A 21,831-nucleotide genomic window follows, 5' to 3' on the forward strand; every position below is an offset into this window, starting at 1 on the left:
CCCCATGAATGCCGCCATCTATCTAGCTTATACCACGAAGATTCTGTTGGGGAATCTAAGAGATATGCGCCCGGCCTAGAGTAGAACGAAAGTGGTTATCAGTCACGCGCGTTCATAGGTGAGAATGATGATGAGTGTCACGGATCATCACATTCATCAAAGTGTTGTGCAACGTATATCTTGGAATAAGAATAAAAGAGAATTGAATAGAAAGTAATAGTGATTGTATTGAAACTTGAGGTACAGCAGAGCTCCACACCCTTAATCTATGGTGTGCAGAAACTCCACCGTTGAAAATACATAAGTGAAAGGTTCAGGCATGGCCGAATGGTCAGCCCCCTAAAACGTGCTCAATGGCCTTCTAAGATGAAGAATAAAACAAAACTGAGACCAAAGATGAAACGTGGTCAAAAGACTGCTAATACACTAGTAAAAAGTCTTATTTATACTAAACTAGCTACTAGGGTTTACATGAGTAAGTAATTGATGCATAAATCCACTTCCGGGGCCCACTTGGTGTATGTTTGGGCTGACCTTGATCTATCCACGAGCTAAGGCTTCTCTTGGAGTTGAACGCCAAGTTATAACGTGTTTTGGGCGTTCAACTCCGGGTTGTGACGTGTTTCTGGCGTTTAACTCCAGACAGCAGCATGTACTTGGCGTTGAGCGCCACTTTACGTCATCAATTCCTTAATAAAGTATGGACTATTATATATTGCTGGAAAGCTCTAGATGTCTACTTTCCAACGCCGTTGAGAGCGCGCCATTTGAATTTCTGTAGCTCCATAAAATCCATTTCGAGTGCAGGGAGGTCAGATTCCAACAGCATCAGCAGTCCTTTTGTCAGCCTTTTTTCAGAGTTTTGCTCAAGTCCCTCAATTTCAGCCAGAAATTACCTGAAATCAAAGAAAAACACACAAACTCATAGTAAAGTCCAGAAATGTGAATTTAACATAAAAACTAATGAAAACATCCATAAAAGTAGCTTGAACTTACTAAAAACTACCTAAAAACAATGCCAAAAAGCGTATAAATTATCCGCTCATCACAACACCAAACTTAAATTGTTGCTTGTCCCCAAGCAACCGAAAATCAACTAGGATAAAAAGAAGAGAATATACTATAGATTCCAAAATATCAATGAATATTAATTCTAATTAGATGAGCGGGACTTGTAGCTTTTTGCTTCTGAACAGTTTTGGCATCTCACTTTTTCCTTTGAAGTTTAGAATGATTGGCTTCTCTAGGAACTTAGAATTTCGGATAGTGTTATTGATTCTCCTAGTTAAACATGTTGATTCTTGAACACAGCTACTTTTATGAGACTTGGCCGTGGCCCTAAGCATTTTGTTTTCCAGTATTACCACCGGATACATAAATGCCACAGACACATAACTGGGTGAACCTTTTCAGATTGTGACTCAGCTTTGCTAGAGTCCCCAGTTAATGGTGTCCAGAGCTCTTAAGCACACTCCTTTGCTTTGGATCACGACTTTAACCACTCAGTCTCAAGCTTTTCACTTGGACCTTCATGACACAAGCACATGGTTAGGGACAGCTTGATGTAGCCGCTTAGGCCTGGATTTTATTTTCTTGGGCCCTCCTATCCATTGATGCTCAAAGCCTTGGATCCTTTTTACCCTTACCTTTTGGTTTTAAGGGCTATTTGCTTTTTCTGCTTGCTTTTTCTTTTTCTTTCTATATATTTTTTTTCGCCTATTTTCTTCTCTTTTTTTTCGCAAGCTTTTTACTTTTCACTGCTTTTTCTTGCTTCAAGAATCAATTTTCATGATTTTTCAGATCATCAATAACATTTCTCTTTGTTCATCATTCTTTCAAGAGCCAACAGTTTTAACATTCATAAACAACAATATCAAAAGACATATGCACTGTTCAATCATTCATTCAGAAAACAAAAAGTATTGTCACCACATCAATATAATTAAACTAAATTCAAGGATAATTTCGAAATTCATGTACTTCTTGTTCTTTTGACTTAAAACATTTTTCATTTAAGAGAGGTGAAGGACTAATGGAATTATTCATAACTTTAAGACATAGTTACTAACTACTAATGATCATGAAGTAGAGACACAAAACATAGATAAACACAACATAGAAACCGAAAAACAGAAAGAAATAAGGACAAGGAATGAATCCACCTTAGTGGCATCTTCTTCTTGAAGGACCAACAATGTTCTTAAGCTCTTCTATGTCCCTTCCTTGCCTTTGTTGCTCCTCCCTCATTGCTCTTTGATCTTCTCTTATTTCATGGAGAATGATGGAGTGCTCATGATGTTCCACCCTTAATTGTTCCACATTGTGGCTCAAATCTTCTAAGGAAGTGTTGAGTTGTTCCCAATAGTTGTTGGGAGGAAAGTGCATCCCTTGAGTCATCTCAGGGATTTCTTGATGATGAGCTTCCTCATGCATCTCTTGAGAACCGTGAAGGGTCTCTCTTGCTTGCTCCATCCTCTTCTTGGTGATGGGCTTATCCTCTTCAATGGAGATGTCTCCTTCTATGATAACTCCAGCTGAGTAACATAGATGGCAAATAAGGTGAGGAAAAGCTAGCCTTGCCATGGTGGAGGGCTTGTTGGCTATTTTGTAGATTTCATTGGAGATGACCTCATGAACTTCTACTTCCTCTCCAATCATGATGCTATGAATCATGATGGCCCGATCCACAGTAACTTCAGATCAGTTGCTAGTGGGAATGATGGAGTGTTGAATGAACTCCAACCATCCTCTAGCCACAGGCTTGAGGTCCAGTCTTCTTAGTTGAATTGGCTTGCCTTTGGAGTCATTTTTCCATTGAGCTCCTTCCATACATATGTCCATTAGGACTTGGTCCAACCTTTGATTAAAGTTGACCCTCCTAGTGTAGGGGCGTACATCTCCTTGCATCATGGGCAAGTGGAAGGCCAACCTCACATTTTCCGGACTAAAATCTAAGTATTTCCCCCGAACCATTGTGAGATAATTCTTTGGACTCGGGTTCATACTTTGATCATGGTTCCTAGTGATCCATGCATTGGCATAGAACTCTTGAACCATTAAGATTCTGACTTGTTGCATGGGGTTGGTTAGGACTTCCCAACCTCTTCTTCAGATCTCATGTCGGATCTCTGGATACTCATTTTTCTTGAGCTTGAAAGGGACCTCAGGGATCACCTTCTTCTTTGCCACAACATCATAGAAGTGGTCTTGATGGCTCTTGGAGATGAATCTTTCCATCTCCCCTGACTCGGAGGTGGAAGCTTTTGTCTTCCCTTTTCCTTTTCTAGAGGATTCTCCGGCCTTAGGTGCCATTGATGGTAGTGGAAAACAAAAAAGATTGTGCTTTGACTACACCAAACTTAAAATATTGCTCATCCTCGAGCAAGAGAAGAAAGAAGAAGAAGAGAATATGGAGGATAAGGGGAAGTGTAGGTTCGGCCAAGGTATGGAAGAGGGGGTTGTGTTGTGTGAAAATGAAGTAGAATGGAAGGGTATATATAGGGAAAGGGGAGAGTGTAGGTTCGGCCATTTAGGGTGGGATTGGGTGGGAAAATGTTTTTGAATTTTGAAGGTAGGTGGGGTTTTTGGGGAAGAGTGGATGGATGTGAGTGGTGAAGGGGGGTAATTGGGAAGAGAGATTGAGGTGATTGGTGAAGGGTTTTGGGAAGGAGTGTTTATTGGGAAGAGAGATTCAGAGATTGAAGTTGTTGGGAAGTGTGACATGGGAAAGAGTAAAATAGGATTAGGAGGTAAGGTGGGAATATGTTAGGTGGGGATCCTGTGGGGTCCACAGATCCAGAGGTGATCCTGTGGAGTCCATAGATCCAGAGGTGTCAAGGAATTCCATCCCTGCACCAAATAGGCATGTAAAATGCCTTTGCATTCCATTCTGGCGTTTAAACGCCGAGTGGTGCACGTTCTGGGCGTTCAACGCCCATATGTAACATGTTTCTGGCGTTGAACGCCAGTTTCATGCTTGTTGCTGGCGTTCAGCGCCAGCTTTTTCTCTAGGCACATTCCTGGCGTTCAGCGCCAGAATGTTGCTTGTTTCTGGCGTTCAGCGCCAGATTCATGCTCTATTCTGGCGTTAAACGCCAGCCAGATGCTTCTTACTGGCGTTGAATGCCAGTCTGTGCTTCCTCCAGGGTGTGATTTTTCTTCTGCTGTTTTTGATTCTGTTTTTAATTTTTATATTTTTTTCGTGACTCCGCATGATCATGTACCTAATAAAACACAAAAATAACAATAAAATAAAAATTAGATAAATAAAATTGGGTTGCTCCCAACAAGCGCTTCTTTAATGTCAATAGCTTGACAGTGGCTCTCATGGAGCCACAAAGGTGATCAGGTCAATGTTGTATAGTCCCAACACCAAACTTAGAGTTTGGATATGGGATCTTAACACCAAACTTAGAGTTTGGTTGTGGCCTCCCAACACCAAACTTAGAGTTTGACTGTGGGGGCTTTTCTTGACTCTGAACTGAGAGAAGCTCTTCATGCTTACTCTCTTTTGTCACAGAGGGATGGCCATGTGCTTTAAACACAAGGTAGTCCCCATTCAATTGAAGGACTATTTCACCTCTGTTGACATCTATCACAGCTCCTGCTGTGGCTAGGAAAGGTCTTCCAAGGATGATGCATTCATCCTCTTCTTTCCTAGTGTCTAAGATTATGAAATCAGCAGGGATGTAAAGGCCTTCAACCTTTACTAACACGTCCTCTACTATTCCATAAGCTTGTCTCACTAACTTGTCTACCAATTGTAATGAGAACAAGGCAGGTTGTACCTCAATGATCCCCAGCTTCTCCATTACAGAGAGTGGCATAAGATTTATTTCTGACCCCAGATCACACAGAGCCTTTTCAAAGGTCATGGTGCCTATGGTACAAGGTATTAAAAACTTGCCAGGATCTTGTTTCTTTTGAGGTAAAATTTGCTGAATCCAGGTATCCAGTTCACTAATGTGCAAGGGAGGTTCATTTTCCCAAGTCTCATTACCAAACAACTTGGCATTCAGCTTCATGATAGCTCCTAAATATTGAGCAACTTGCTCTCCAGTCACATCTTCATCCTCTTCAGAGGAAGAATAGTCTTCAAAGCTCATGAATGGCAGAAGGAGATTTAATGGAATCTCTATGGTCTCTATATGAGCCTCAGATTCCTTTGGATCCTTAATAGGAAACTCCTTCTTGCTTGAGAGACGTCCCAGGAGGTCTTCCTCACTAGGATTTTCGTCCTCCTCCTCCCTTGTGCATTCGGCCATATTGATTACATCAATGGCCTTGCACTCTCCTTTTGGATTCTCTTCTGTATTGCTTGGGAGAATACTGGGAGGAGTTTCAATGATTTTCTTACTCAGCTGGCCCACTTGTGCCTCCAGATTTCTGATGGAGGATCTTGTTTCACTCATGAAACTGAAAGTGGCTTTTGACAGATCAGAGACTAGATTGGCTAAATTAGAAGTGTTTTATTCAGAATTCTCTGTCTGTTGCTGAGAAGATGATGGAAAAGGCTTGCTATTGCTCAGCCTATTGCGTCCACCATTGTTAAAGCCTTGTTGAGGCTTTTGTTGATCCTTCCATGAGAAATTTGGATGATTTCTCCATGATGAATTATAGGTGTTTCCATAAGGTTCACCCATGTAATTAACCTCTGCCATTGCAGGGTTCTCAGAATCATAAGCTTCTTCAGAAGCTGCATCTTTAGTACTGTTGGATGCATTTTGCCATCCATTCAGATTTTGAGAGACCATGTTGACCTGTTGAGTCAACACTTTGTTCTGAGCCAATATGGCATTCAGAGCATCAATTTCAAGAACTCCTTTCTTCTGAGGTATCCCATTATTCACGGAATTCCTCTCAGAAGTGTACATGAATTGGTTATTTGTAACCATATCAATGAGTTCTTGAGCTTCTGCAGGTGTTTTCTTTAGGTGAATAGATCCACCTGCAGAATGGTCCAATGACATTTTCAAAAATTCAGATAGACCATAATAGAATATATCTAATATGGTCCATTCTGAAAACATGTCAGATGGACATCATTTGGTCAGTTGCTTGTATCTTTCCCAAGCTTCATAGAGGGATTCACCATCTTTTTGTTTGAAGGTTTGAACATCCACTCTCAGCTTGCTCAGCTTTTGAGGAGGAAAGAATTTATCCAAGAAGGAAGTGACCAGCTTATCCCTGGAGTCCAGGCTATCCTTGGGTTGTGAATCCAACCATATTCTAGCTCTGTCTCTTACAGCAAAAGGGAAAAGCATGAGTCTGTAGACTTCAGGATCAACTCGATTCGTCTTAACAGTCTCACAAATCTGCAAGAACTCAGTTAAAAACTGGTAAGGATCTTCAGATGGAAGTCCATAAAACTTGCAGTTTTGTTGCATTAAGGCAACTAGCTGAGGTTTCAGCTCAAAATTGTTGGCTCCAATGGCAGGATGGAGATGCTTCTTCCATCAAATTTGGATGTTGGCTTTGTGAAGTCACCAAGCATTCTCCTTGCATTATTATTATTTTTGGCTGCCATCTCCTTCTCTTGTTCTAATGTTTCTGAAAGGTTATCTTTAGATTGTTGTAACTTAGCTTCTCTTAATTTTCTCTTCAGAGTCCTTTCAGGTTCTGGATCAATTTCAACAAGAGTACCTTTATCCTTGTTCCTGCTCATATGAAAGAGAAGAAAACAAGAAAAGAAAGAGGAATCCTCTATGTCACAGTATAGAGATTCCTTTATGTTAGTAGAAGAAGAAAGAGTGAAGAATCCAAACACAAGGGATAGATTATGTTCGGATTTTTAGATGAAGAGAGGTGAAGAGAAGTGTTAGTAAATAATTAATTAAATAGAATAAGAAAAGAGAGGGAGAATTCGAAAATAATTTTAAAAAGGTGTTAGTAATTTTTGAAAATTAAAGATAAGATAAGATTAAAATTAAAATTTAAAACAATTAAAAAGAATTTTTGAAAAAGAGAGAAGTATTTTCGAAAATTAGAGAGGGATAGGTAGTTAGTTGGTTTTGAAAAAGATAGGAAACAAACAAAAAGTTAGTTAGTTGATTGAAAAATATATTAAAATCAAATTTGAAAAAGATAAGAAGATAAGAAGTTAGATAAGATATTTTGAAATCAAATTTTGAAAAAGATAAAATTTTTGAAAAAGATAAGATAAAAGATAAAAAGATTTTATTCAAAAATTTGAAATTACTTAATTCACTAACAAGAAACTACAAGATAAGATTCTAGAACTTAAAGATTGAACCTTTCTTAACAAGAAAGTAACAAACTTCAAATTTTTGAATCAATCACATTAATTGTTAGCTAATTTTCGAAAATATGATATAAAGATAAGAAAAATATTTTGGAAAATATTTTAAAAAAAGATTTTTGAAATTTTCAAAAAATGGAAAAAATGAAAAAGATATAATTTTTGAAAAAAGATTTTGAAAAGATAAGATTTTTAAAATTGAAAATTTGACTTAACTTGTAAGAAACAACTAATTTTGAAAATTTTTGACTAAGTCAACTCAAATTTTTGAGAATTTGGAGAGAAATAAGGAAAAGATATTTTTTTATTTTTGAATATTTTAATTATGAGAGAGAAAAACACAAACATGACCCAAAACATGAAAATTTTGGATCAAAACACATGATGCATGCAAGAACACTATAAATGTCAAGATGAACACCAAGAACACTTTGAAGATCATGATGAACATCAAGAACATATTTTTGAAAAAATTTTTGATGCAAAGAAAACATGTACGACACCAAACTTAGAAATCTTTAATGCATGGACTCTAACAAACGAAAAATGCACATGAAAAACAACAAGAACATCTTGAAGATCATGAAGAACACTATGAATGCATGAAATTTTCGAAAAATGCAAGAAAAAATTTTAAAAAGCATGCAATTGACACCAAACTTAAAAGTTGACTCAAGACTCAAACAAGAAACACAAAATATTTTTTTGATTTTTATGATTTTATTAATTTTTTTTATTTTTATTAATTTTTCGAAAATAAAGTTTGGAAAAACGAAAAAAGAAAAGAAAAATTTTGAAAAAGATTTTTGAAAAGAAAATTACCTATTCTGAGCAACAAGATGAACCGTCAGTTGTTCATACTCAAACAATCCCCGGCAACGGCGCCAAAAACTTGGTGGACGAAATTGTGATAAAAGAGTTGCAGGCACTGTTAGAGAAGCTCACAACTCCGTTCAACTTAACCAGCAAGTGTACTAGGTCATCCAACTAATACCTTACGTGAGTAAGGGTCGATCCCACAGAGATTGTTGGTATGAAGCAAGCTATGGTCACCTTGTAAATCTCAGTTAGGCAGATCAAATGGTTATGGGTTTCAAAAATTAATAATAAATAGAAAATAAAAAGGGATAAAAATACTCATGTAAATCAATAGTGGGAATTTCAGATAGGCGTGTGGAGATGCTAGAATCCTTTCGAATCTCTACTTTCTTATTGCTTTCATCCAGTCCTTCTTACTCCTTTCCATGGCAAGCTGCATGTAGGGCATCACCATCATCAATAGCTACTTTTAATCCTCTCGGGAAAATGGTCCTATGCGCTGTCACTGCACGGCTAACCGTCTGGAGGCATCACCCTTGTTGATAGCTACATCCCATCCTCTCAGTGAAAATGGTCCAAATGCTCTGTCACAGCACGGTAATCATCTGCCGGTTCTCAATCAGGTTGGAGTAGAATCCATTGATTCTTTTGCGTTTGTCATCACGCCCAGCCTTCAGGAGTTTGAAGCTCGTCACAGTCATTCAATACCGGAATCCTACTCGGAATACCACAGACAAGGTTAGACTTTCCGGATTCCCGGGATCCTACTCGGAATACCACAGACAAGGTTAGACTTTCCGGATCCCCATGAATGCCGCCATCTATCTAGCTTATACCACGAAGATTCTGTTGGGGAATCTAAGAGATATGCGCCCGGCCTAGAGTAGAACGAAAGTGGTTGTCAGTCACGCGCGTTCATAGGTGAGAATGATGATGAGTGTCACGGATCATCACATTCATCAAAGTGTTGTGCAACGTATATCTTGGAATAAGAATAAAAGAGAATTGAATAGAAAGTAATAGTGATTGTATTGAAACTTGAGGTACAGCAGAGCTCCACACCCTTAATCTATGGTGTGCAGAAACTCCACCGTTGAAAATACATAAGTGAAAGGTTCAGGCATGGCCGAATGGCCAGCCCCCTAAAACGTGCTCAATGGCCTTCTAAGATGAAGAATAAAACAAAACTGAGACCAAAGATGAAACGTGGTCAAAAGACTGCTAATACACTAGTAAAAAGTCTTATTTATACTAAACTAGCTACTAGGGTTTACATGAGTAAGTAATTGATGCATAAATCCACTTCCGGGGCCCACTTAGTGTATGTTTGGGCTGACCTTGATCTATCCACGAGCTGAGGCTTCTCTTGGAGTTGAATGCCAAGTTATAACGTGTTTTGGGCGTTCAACTCCGGGTTGTGACGTGTTTCTGGCGTTTAACTCCAGACAGCAGCATGTACTTGGCGTTGAGCGCCACTTTACGTTGTCAATTCCCGAATAAAGTATGGACTATTATATATTGCTGGAAAGTTCTGGATGTCTAATTTCCAACGCCGTTCAGAGCGCGCCATTTGGAGTTTTGTAGCTCTAGAAGATCCATTTCGAGTGCAGGGAGGTCAGATTCCAACAGCATCAGCAGTCCTTTTGTTAGCCTTTTTACAGAGTTTTGCTCAAGTCCCTCAATTTCAGCCAGAAATTATCTGAAATCACAGAAAAACACACAAACTCATAGTAAAGTCCAGAAATGTGAATTTAACATAAAAACTAATGAAAACATCCCTAAAAGTAGCTTGAACTTACTAAAAACTACCTAAAAACAATGCCAAAAAGCGTATAAATTATCCGCTCATCACAAATGCAGACCAACATGTCGTAAAAAAGCACAAGTCATAAGAAGAACAAAACTCAAGAGGCCACCAAAGTCATCCCCAAGACTTCTCGGCAGCATCAACACGGGGTGAAGGAGGACGAGTCTGAAGAGGCACCGCATCCACTGTCCCATCATCCTGGTTCAAGATTTGACAATCAGTTTCTGACTCAGGATGACCAACCTCAGCAGAGGGAGTTAAAGAGGTCGGCGCAACAGAGGTTTTGGTGGCAAGCAATGAAGGAGGATCGACATCATCATCATCAGGGTCATCAGGAACAATCTTACCATCCCTAACAATGTTGTCCAGGCTAAAAAGGGAAAGGTCAAGCTCCGGTGCAAGAACTCGAACTTGCTCCTTCAGATTCTCATAAGCAGCATTAACACTGCCTACAAGCTAATTTCACAGAAGCCACCAGACCAATAGCCCGACTCTTTTCCCCCTCCAACTCCTTCTCCAGCTTGATCACTTTCACCTCAAGCTACTCTTTCAAACCCTTAATACGGTCAAACTCTGACTTCGCCTCCTCCATAAAGGCTTTTGTAGCATGGATAGGAAGATCTTGAGCGGTCCGGTATAAAGCTGCTCCCATGTGTGCCTGTTTAATGCCACTTCGAGTGATAAAATCCAAATAATGAAGAATGGATACATCATCAATAGGCAAGACACCATAAGGAGCAATCTGTTGATCAACAAACCCGACAGCATCAAAGTCGGGAGCATCCAGATTAAAAGGCTCGACAGTCCGAGGTCCTTTTGGAAGAGGAGCGCCAGTGGGAGAAAAGGTAGCAGCAGAAGCCTGTGAAGGATCAACCAAACGAACCCGAGGAGTAGGGATCATCCTCCTCGGCCCAGGAGAATTCGGAACAGAAGGCTTCGACAAAACCTGAGAAGACCCCTCCCCAACCGCCTTGGTTGAGACGTTTTGAGCTGCAGTAGCCTTCCTTGCCCTTTAAAGGCCTTCATGGATTTGTTATTTTTAATCATCTCTGCAAACAAACATCACAGTGGAAAACCAAATTACGAATCAAAAAAGATCTTATAAGAGATAAACTCGACAAAATAAGCAAAACCAAAAGAAGAATTGACCACTAATCAGCTTAGCACAGAGGAGAGAGGGATTTGCTAAGAATTTCTTTGTGTTGAGATGGGGAGGCTGCCCCAGTTTTCTTCTAGCACATTCACAAAAGCTTGCTCAGCCTCATCTAACAACTTCCACGTATATTTAGATACTATTTCGAGGGTTATCTGAAACTGTAGGTCGATCTCGGATGATATCTTCTGTGCTGCTCGAGGCTGTTGTGTCCGACTTGGTGATGGTGCTGATCCTTCATCCCCGGAGGGTGGGGGTACCTGCAAGGGACTCCGATACTTAAGTTAGCAAGGGTATTAAGCAGGTATTGAGTAGAATCAGAGTATGAGTTATACCTGGGTGCTCCAGTGTATTTATAATAGCGCAGAATGACTGGTGCACAAAATTGTGATCATCAACAATGGCGCCAAAACCTTGGTAGCGCTCTCAAACGTGAATCACACTTTGTCACAACTCCGCACAACTAACCAGCAAGTGCACTGGGTCGTCCAAGTAATACCTTACATGAGTAAGGGTCGATCCCACGGAGATTGTTGGTATAAAGCAAGCTATGGTCATCTTGTAAATCTCAGTTAGGCGGATAATAAAAGGTTATAGAGTTTTCGAATAATAATAATAATAAATAAGCAGAAAATAAAGATAGAAATACTTATGTAAATCATTGGTGAGAATTTCAGACAAATGTATAGAGGTGCTTGTCCCTGTTGAATCTCTACTTTCCTACTGCTTTCATCCAATCCTTCTTAATCCTTTCCATGGCAAGCTGTATGTAGGGCATCACCGTTGTCAATGGCTACATCTCATCCTCTCAGTGAAAATGGTCTAAATGCGTTGGTCATCTGCTTGTATCTTTCCCAAGCTTCATAGAGGGATTCATCATCTTTTTGCTTGAAGGTATGAATATCCACTCTAAGCTTGCTCGGCTTTTGAGGAGGAAAAAATTTATCCAAGAAGGTCGTGACCAGCTTATCCCAGGAGTCCAGGCTATCTTTAGGTTGTGAGTCCAACCATGTTCTAGCTCTGTCTCTTACAGCAAAAGGGAAAAGCATGAGCCTGTAGACTTCAGGATCTACTCCATTAGTCTTAACAGTCTCACAGATCTGCAAGAACTCAGTTAAAAACTGGTAGGGATCTTCTGATGGAAGTCCATGAAACTTGCAGTTCTGTTGCATCAGAGCAACTAGTTGAGGTTTCAGCTCAAAATTGTTTGCTCCAATGGCAGGAATTGAGATGCTTCTTCCATCAAACTTGGACGTGGGTTTAGTATAATCACCAAGCATCCTCCTTGCATTATTATTTTTGGCTGCCATCTCCTCTTCCTTTTTGAAAATTTCTGTAAGGTTGTCTCTGGATTATTGTAATTTAGCTTCTCTTAGTTTTCTCTTCAGAGTCCTTTCAGGTTCAGGATCTGTCTCAACAAGAATATTCTTGTCCTTGCTCCTGCTCATATGAAAAAGAAGGGAACAGAAAATAATAATAGGGATCCTCTTTGTCCAAATATAGATGTTCCTTTGTGTGAGTAGAAGAGAAGAAGAATAAGAATGAAGAAGGAGAAGAGAAAAATTCAAACACAAAGGAGAAGAGGGGGTTCGAATTTTAAGATGAAGAGAAGTGTTAGTAGATAATTAAAATAAATAGAAGGGGATGAGGGGGAGAGAAATTCGAAAATAATTTTGAAAAATGGGTTAGTAATTTCGAAAATAATTTTTGAAAAGGAGTTAATGATTTTCGAAAATTAATGGTGAGATAGAATTAAAATTAAAATTTAAAACAATTAGTTAATTTAAAAAGAATTTTGAAAAAGGGATAAGATATTTTCGAAAATTAGAGAGGGAAAAGTAGTTAGGCGGTTTTGAAAAAGATAAGAAACAAACAAAAAGTTAATTAGTTAGTTGAAAAAGATATTAAAATCAAATTTGAAAAGATAAAAAGATAAGAAGTTAGATAAGATATTTTGAAATCAAATTTTTGAAAAAGATATGATATAAAAGATATAATAAAAAGATATGATTAAAAAGATTTAATTTTTAAAATTAAAATTGATTGCTTGACTAACAAGAAATTACAAGATATGATTCTAGAATTCAAAGATTGAACCTTTCTTAACAAGAAAGTAACAAACTTCAAATTTTTGAATCAATCACATTAAGTGTTAGTAAATTTTCGAAAATTTTGAAAAAAAAATTAAGAAAAAGATTTTTGGAAAATTAAAATAAAAAATTCGAAAATAAAAAAAATGAAAAAGAATTGATTTTTGAAAAAGATTTTGAAAAGATAAGATTTTTAAATTTGAAATTTTGACTTGACTAACAAGAAATAAATAATTTTAAAAATTTTTTTACCAAGTCAACTCAAAATTTTGAATTTTTGAGAGAAATAAGGAAAATATATTTTTTATTTTTGAATTTTTAATGAGGAGAGAGAAAAACACAAATATGACCCAAAACATGAAAATTTTGGATCAAAACAAAGAATGCATGCAAGAACACTATGAATGTCAAGATGAACACCAAGAACACTATGAAGATCATGATGAACATTAAGAACATATTTTTGAAAAAATTTTTATGCAAAGAAAACATGCAAGACACCAAACTTAGAAATCTTTAATGCTTGGACTCTAAAAAACAAAAAATGCATATGATAAACAACAAAAAATACAAAACAAGAAAACATCAAGATCAAACAAGAAGACTTACCAAGAACAACTTGAAGATCATGAAGAACACCATGAATGCATGAATTTTTTGAAAAAATGCAAGAACAATATGAATATGCAATTGACACCAAACATAAAAATTGACTCAAGACTCAAACAAGAAACACAAAATATTTTTGGTTTTTATGATTTTATTAATTTTTTTGGATTTTCTTACTAAATTTTTTGAAAACATATTTTGGAAAAAGGAAGTAATGAATTCATAGTCCTCAATCAAAATCCTATGAGTTAGACATGGCTTAATAGCCAGCCAAGCTAAAACATGTTTCATGAAACACTAGAATTCATTCTTAAAAATTTTGGAATAATTTTCGAAAACAAAGGGAAAAATTTTGAAAAATATTTTTGAAAACTTTTTGAAAAGAAAATAAAAAGAAAATTACCTAATCTGAGCAACAAGATGAACCGTCAGTTGTCCAAACTCGAACAATCCCCGGCAACGGCGCCAAAAACTTGGTGCACGAAATTGTGATCATCAACAATGGTGCCAAAAACTTGGTAGCGCTCTCAAACGTAAATCACACTTTGTCACAACTTGCACAACTAACCAGCAAGTGCACTGGGTCATCCAAGTAATACTTTACGTGAGTAAGGGTCGATCCCACGGAGATTGTTGGTATGAAGCAAGCTATGGTCATCTTGTAAATCTTAGTTAGACGGATAATAAAAGGTTATGGATTTTTCGAATAATAATAATAAATAAGCAGAAAATAAAAATAGAAATACTTATGTAAATCATTGGTGAGAATTTCAGACAAGTGTATGGAGGTGCTTGTCCCTGTTGAATCTCTGCTTTCCTACTGCTTTCATCCAATCCTTCTTAATCCTTTCCATGGCAAGCTGTATGTATGGCATCACTGTTGTCAATGGCTACATCCCATCCTCTCAGTGAAAATGGTCTAAATGCTCTGTCACAGCACGGCTAATCATGTTGGTTTTCGATCATGTTGGAATAGAATCCATTGATCCTTTTGCGTCTGTCACTAATGCCCAACAATCGCGAGTTTAAAGCTCGTCACAGTCATTCAATCCCGGAATCCTACTCGGAATACCACAAACAAGGTTAGACTTTCCAGATTCCCATGAATGCCGCCATCAATTCTAGCTTATACCACGAAGATTCTGATTAAGGAATCCAAGAGATATGCACCAGGTCTAAGGTAGAACGGAAGTGGTTGTCAGTCACACGTTCATAGGTGAGAATGATGATGAGTGTCATGGATCATCACATTCATCATGTTGAAGTGCAACGAATATCTTAGAATAGGAATAAGTCGAATTGAATAGAAAATAGTAGTAATTGCATTGAAACTTGAGGTACAGCAGAGCTCCACACCCTTAATCTATGGTGTGCAGAAACTCCACCCTTGAAAATACATAAGTGATGAAACTCCATTCGGCCATGCCTGGACCTCTCACTTATGTATTTTCAACGGTGGAGTTTCTACACACCATAGATTAAGGGTGTGGAGCTCTGCTGTACCTCAAGTTTCAATGCAATTACTATTACTTTCTATTCAATTCTCTTTATTCCTATTCTAAGATATTCGTTGCACTTCAACTTGATGAATGTGATGATCCGTGACACTCATCATCATTCTCACCTATGAACGCGCGTGACTGAAAATCACTTCTGTTCTACCTTAGGCCGGGCGCATATCTCTTAGATTCCCCAACAGAATCTTCGTGGTATAAGCTAGATAGATGGCGGCATTTATGGGAATCCGGAAAGTGTAACCTTGTCTGTGGTATTCCGAGTAGGATTCCGGGAATCCGGAAAGTCTAACCTTGTCTGTGGTATTCCTAGTAAGATTCTGGGATTGAATGACTGTGACGAGCTTCAAACTCCTGAAGGCTGGGCGTTAGTGACAGACGCAAAAGAATCAAGGGATTCTATTCCAACCTGATTGAGAACCAACAGATGATTAGCCGTGCTGTGACAGAGCATAGGACCATTTTCACTGAGAGGATTGGATGTAGCCATTGACAACGGTGATGCCCTACATACAGCTTGCCATGGAAAGGAGTAAGAAGGATTGGATGAATGTAATAAGAAAGTAGAGATTCGAGAGGAGCACAGCATCTACATATGCCTATCTGAAATTCCCACCATGGAATTATATGAGTAACTATTTACTATTTTATTTTCTGTTTATTATTTATTTTCGAACTTATCATAAACCATATTATCCGCCTGACTGAGATTTACAAGGTGACCATAGCTTGCTTCATACCAACAATCTCTGTGGGATCGACCCTTACTCACGTAAGGTATTACTTGGATGACCCAGTACACTTGCTGGTTAAGTTGAACGGAGTTATGACCACACATAGTTGTAAACCATGGTATTGGCATCATGTTTTTGGCGCCATTGCCAGGGAAAGAAAAAGCAATGAATTTTACAAAATGCAATAACATATGAATCACAATTTCGTCCACCAGTTGTCTTCTCAAGGAATTACAGGAAGGTATGTTCTTATTATTGGTTATGAGTTTTGTAAATTGGGGTTTTAAAGATGAGGAACAAGTAATTTAAATGGCAAGTAAAATAAACAAATAACTGTAAAATAGACTTTTGGCAAGGTATGAGAAACTGGAATTCCTATCCTAGTTATCCTTATCAATTGTGATGAGAATTGGATTTTTCTCCCACTTTGTTAACCTCTAACTATGAAGGTAAGTTAAGTGAATGAATTAATTCGAATCCTCAAGTCCCAGTCTTTCCTTGGAAAAAGTTAGAGTTATTGGATCTCGAATTAATTCTTGAAGAATTCCAATTTTCAGTCAACAATGAGTTTGATAACTCAAGAGTTACCAATTAATCAACCAAAGCCAAAAGGGAATAAAATCTACTTGAATGAAAATAATTTGGATAGAGCCCAAGCATTAGTAACATATAAGTCTGAAATACCTCAATTGCATTAATAAAATAAAATCAATCCAAATATGAAGAATCATAAGCCAAATAAGTAACATCAATAATCAACAATTAAGAAAAGTCGAAATAAAAAGATATTGAACCTGATAAAAAGATGAGATAAAAATATTCCTAAGTTCTAAAAATCCTAATCCTAATCCTAATAGAGAGGAGAGAACCTCTCTCTCTAAAAACTACATCTAAAACTAAAATTATGAATTATGAGAGCCTGATTATGAATGGATGCATTTCCCCACTTTATAACTTTTGGTCTATGCCTTCTGGACTTGGATTTGGGCCGAAAAGGGTTCCAGAAAATGCTGGGATCGTTTTCTGCAATTTCTGGTGCGTGGCCTCTGTGACGCGTCTGCGTGGGTCACGTGGTCGCGTCATCCGGAGTTTTCTATGTCACGCGGCCACGTCATTCATGCGTCTGCGTCATATGCGTTTCTCTCAAGGTGCGCGATCGCGTCAGTTATGCGACCGCGTCACTGCCGTTTCGTGCTGGCATGCGGCCACGTCGCCCATGTGGTCACGTCGCTGCCAGTTTCTTCAACAACTCTGTTTCAAGCTTTCCTTCCATTTTCGCATGTTTCCTTTTCATCCTTTAAGTCATTCCTGCCTTGGAATATCTGAAATTACTCAACACACGAATCACGGCATCGAATGGAAATAAAAGATAATTAAAATTAATATTTTTAAAGCCTAGAAAACATGTTTTTCACATACATCACATAATAAGGAAGAGAAAGTAAAAACATACAATTACACATGCATAAGTGGGTAAAGGATTAAATAAAACACTCAAATTCAGCAGAAATTATATCATAAAATATGGGTTTATCATGACTCCTTTGTCGTGGAATGTGGAGTCGTTCGGTGCGCCCATAGGACTTGTGGGAGCTCCTCAGTCTAGGCTCCCTTTTCATCCTGTAATCTCCATTTTAACCCTGCTAATATAACTTTGTTAGCAGCTTCAGCTTGCCCATTGGCTTGGGGTGCTCAACAGAGGTGAATTGTTGTTTTATATTCAGGTCGGCCGCTAGTTTTCTGAAGCCTACATCTGTAAACTGGATACCATTGTCTGTAGTGATGGAGTATGGAACTCTGAACCTTGTGACGATGTTTCTATATAGGAATTTCCTACTTCTTTGAGCTGTGGCATTGGCTAAGGTTTCTGCCTCGATCCATTTTGTGAAGTAGTTTATTCCTACTATGAGGAATTTAACTTGTCCTGATCCTTAAGGAAAAGGTCCGAGGAGATCGAGTCTCCATTTTGTGAATGGCCAATGTGAGGTTACGCTGATGAGTTCCTCTGGTGGAGCGGTGTGGAACTTGGCGTGCTTTTGACATGGCGAACATGTCCTTACAAATTCTGTGGCTTCTTTTTGTAGAGTTGGCCAATAGAATCCTGCCCGAAGTACTTTTTTGGTGAGTGCTTGCGCTCCGAGGTGATTGCCACAAATGCCACTGTATACTTCTTCTAGGATATCCTTAGTGTTGGAAGTTAGCACGCATTTAAGCAATGGTGTTGAAATCCCTCTTTTTTATAGGGTATTATTTATGATGGTGTAGTATTGTGCTTCCCGTTTTAACCTCTTTGCCTCTTTCTCATCTGTAGGGAGGGCTTCTGTTGTGAGGTAATTAATTATGGGGGTCATCCATCCCTGATCGTGACCTGTTATGGCTATGACCTTTTCTTCTTCTGAGATTGATGGATTCTGTAGAATTTCTTGGATAAGGCTTCTATTGTTGCCTCCTGGTTTGGTGCTGGCTAGTTTTGAGAGTGCATTGGCCCGGGCATTATGTTCTCGGGGTATGTGTCGAATCTCATACTCTTCGAGTTGTTCGAGCTGTTCCCTGGTTTTGTCCAAGTACTTTTTCATAGTGGGATCTTTGGCTTGGTAGCTTCCTGTTATTTGTGAAGTGACTACCTGTGAGTCACTGAAGATGATAAGTTTTTGGGCTCCAACCTCCCTAGCTAGCTTCAAACCAGCTAGTAGTGCCTCGTATTCCACTTGATTGTTTGAGGCAGGGAACCCGAATTTTAGGGAGAGTTCGATTTGGGTCCCCTGGTCGCTTTCAATTATTACGCCTGCGCCACTTCCCATTTTATTTGAGGAGCCATCCACATATAGATTCCATTCTGCTAGGATTTTCGGTGTGTCCGTAAATTCTGCAATAAAGTCGACCAGATATTGAGATTTAATGGTCGTCCGAGCTTCGTATTGAAGGTCAAATTCGGACAGCTCAACTGCCCATTGCAAGATTCTACCTGCCAAGTCTGTTTTTTGTAAGATTCTTTTTATGGGCTGGTCGGTCCGAACTTTAATGGTGTGAGACTGAAAATATGGGCGAAGTCATCGATATGTTATTATGAGAGCGTAAGCGAACTTTTCTATTTTCTGGTAGTTCTGCTCGGACCCTTGTAACGCTTTACTGATAAAGTATATGGTTTGTTACCCACTGTTGTCTTCTCGAACCAGTGCTGAGGCTATTGCCCGATTTCCCACTGCGAGGTACAAGATGAGTGGTTCTCCTTCCTGTGGCCGACTTAATACAGGTGGCCGTCCCAGAAATTTTTTGAAGTCTTGGAAGGCTTGCTCGCATTCAGCTGTCCATTCAAACTCCTTTCCCTTCCTTAGAGTGGCATAGAAGGGGAGAGATCTTATTGCTGATCCAGCCAGGAATCTAGACAAGGCTGCCAACCGCCCGTTGAGTTGTTGTACCTCTTTGATACAAGTCGGAATTTTCATGTCGAGTACGGCCCTGCACTTGTCCGGGTTTGCCTCGATTCCTCTCTGTGTGATCATAAAACCCAAGAATTTGACAGCTTCTACTGCGAAGGTACATTTTGTGAGATTGAGTTGCATGCCGTGTCGTCTTATGATGTTGAATACTTGTGTCAGGTCGGATAATAACATCTCTTCGTTTTACGTCTTTACTAGCATGTCATCTACGTAGACCTCCATGATCTTTCCGATGTGATCTGAAAAAACTTTGTTCATTAATCTTTGGTAAGTGGCTCCTACGTTTTTGAGACCGAAGGGCATAACAATGTAGCAGTAATTTGCCTTTGGGGTTAAGAAAGAGGTTTTTTCTTGGTCGGGTGGGTACATTGGGATTTGGTTATATCCCAAGTATGCGTCCATAAAGGATAGGTATTTGTATCCGGAGGAGGCATCTACCAGTGCATCGATGTTTGGGAGCGGATAAGGATCTTTCGGGCAAGCTTTGTTGAGATCGGTATAGTCGGTGCACATTCTCCACTTCCCATTTGACTTTTTTACCAAAACGATATTAGCAAGTCATAGCGGGTATTTGACTTCTCTTATGAAGCCTGCCTCCAATAGAGCTCGTACCTGTTCTTCCACCACTTGAGAATGTTCTGGTCCTAGCTTTCTGCGCCTTTGTTGTACCGGCCGAGATCCTGGGTAGACTGCTAGCTTGTGGCACATTAGTTTGGGATCTATGCCTAGCATGTCTGCGGCCTTCCACGCAAAGAGGTCGGCGTTGTCGCATAGGAACTGTATGAGTGATTCTTTTATGTCCCCTTTTAGGAGTGTGCCGATGTTGGTTGTTTGGTCCGGGGTGTTCCCGATCTGGATTTTCTCTATTTCTCCTTCAGGTTGTGGGCGGAGCTCCTCCCACCTCCGAACTCCACCGAGCTCGATTGTATGGAATTCTTCTCCTCTGCCTCTGAGGTTTAGACTTTCGTTGTAACAGCGGCGTGCCATCTTCTGATCTGCCTTTACTGTGGCTATTCCACCTACAGTTGGGAACTTCATACAAAGATGCGGAGTCGAGACTATTGCGCCGAGCTGATTTAACGTTGCCTAACCTATTAGGGTATTGTAGGCTGAGCTTACGTCGACGACGATGTAATCTATTTTGAGTGTTCTTGACTGACTTCCTTTTCCAAAAGTTGTGTGGAGCGAGATGTATCCCATCAGTTTAACTGGGGTATCTCCTAGCCCGAACAGGCTATCCGGATATGCTCTAAGTTCTTTTTCTTCCAAGCCGAGTTTGTCAAAAGCGGTTTTGAATAAGATATCGGCAGAGCTCCCCTGGTCTATCAGCGTATGGTGAAGATTTGCGTTTGCCAGTATAATAGTGATGACCATAGGATCGTCATGCCCTGACGCGATGCCGGATGCGTCTTCCTTGGTAAAAGTGATCGCCGGGATGTCGGGTGCTTCCTCCTTTTCTGCGACGGGATATACGTCTTTGAGATGTCTTTTGCGGGATGAGTTGGAGATTCCTCCCCCGGCGAATCCGCCGTGTATCATGTGGACATGTCTTTCTGGCGTCCGGGATGATCGCGCGGTTGGTATGACATCTTCTGCTCTTCTTCTTTTCCTTTGTTCATCACCATGGGTGGCCAGGTATTGATCTAGCTTTCCTTCTCGTACGAGCTTTTCTATGACATTTTTTAAGTCAAAACACTCATTGATGGAGTGCCCGCGGATCCGATGGTATTCACAATATTCCGCCTAGTTTCCTCCTCCTTTGTTGCCTTTGAGTGGTCGAGCTGGTGGTATTTTTTCCGTGTTTCAAACCTCTCTGTAGACATCCACAAGAGACACCCGAAGAGGGGTGTAATTGTGGTATTTTTTATTTTCTCTCCATGGCGATCTTCCTTCTTTCTGGAATCTTTGTCTTTATCCCGTGAGGTGAACCCCGCCTTTGAGGTCTCTCCTAATCGGGAGTTTTCTTCCATGTTGACGTACTTTTCAGCTCGTTCCTGCACCTCGTTCAAAGACGTGGGGTACTTCTTCGATATAGATTAACTAAAAGGCCCTTCTCGCAAGCCATTAATGAGGCCCATGATAGCGGCTTCTGTTGGCAGGTTTTGTATATCCAGGCAGGTCTTGTTGAATCTCTCCATGTAGTTGCACAAGATTTCCCTTTCTCTTTGTTTGATTCCCAGTAAGCTCGGCGCATGTTTAGCTTTGTCCTTTTGGATGGAAAATCTGGCCAGGAATTTCTTGGCCATGTTGTTGAAACTCGAGATGGACCTAGGAGGGAGGTTGTCGAACCATCTAATTGCTATTTTTGTTAAAGTAGTTGGAAAGGCTTTGCAACGAATTGCATCTGAGGCGTCGGTGAGATATATTCTGCTCCTGAAGTTACTGAGATGATTGTTGGGATCCGTAG

The 21,831-nt window shown here is 39.5% G+C and overlaps 1 non-coding gene across 1 annotated transcript; it reads left to right on the forward strand.

Moving 5' to 3' along the window:
* Positions 1–6,027: 6,027 nt before the first annotated feature.
* LOC112718831 (small nucleolar RNA R71) lies at positions 6,028–6,131 on the forward strand. The gene has a single exon (XR_003161158.1). It is a non-coding gene; the product is annotated as a small nucleolar RNA R71 (small nucleolar RNA).
* Positions 6,132–21,831: the final 15,700 nt, after the last annotated feature.

This window comes from Arachis hypogaea, chromosome 10 (genome assembly GCF_003086295.3).
Source record: "Arachis hypogaea cultivar Tifrunner chromosome 10, arahy.Tifrunner.gnm2.J5K5, whole genome shotgun sequence".
Taxonomy (NCBI): Eukaryota; Viridiplantae; Streptophyta; class Magnoliopsida; order Fabales; family Fabaceae; genus Arachis; species Arachis hypogaea.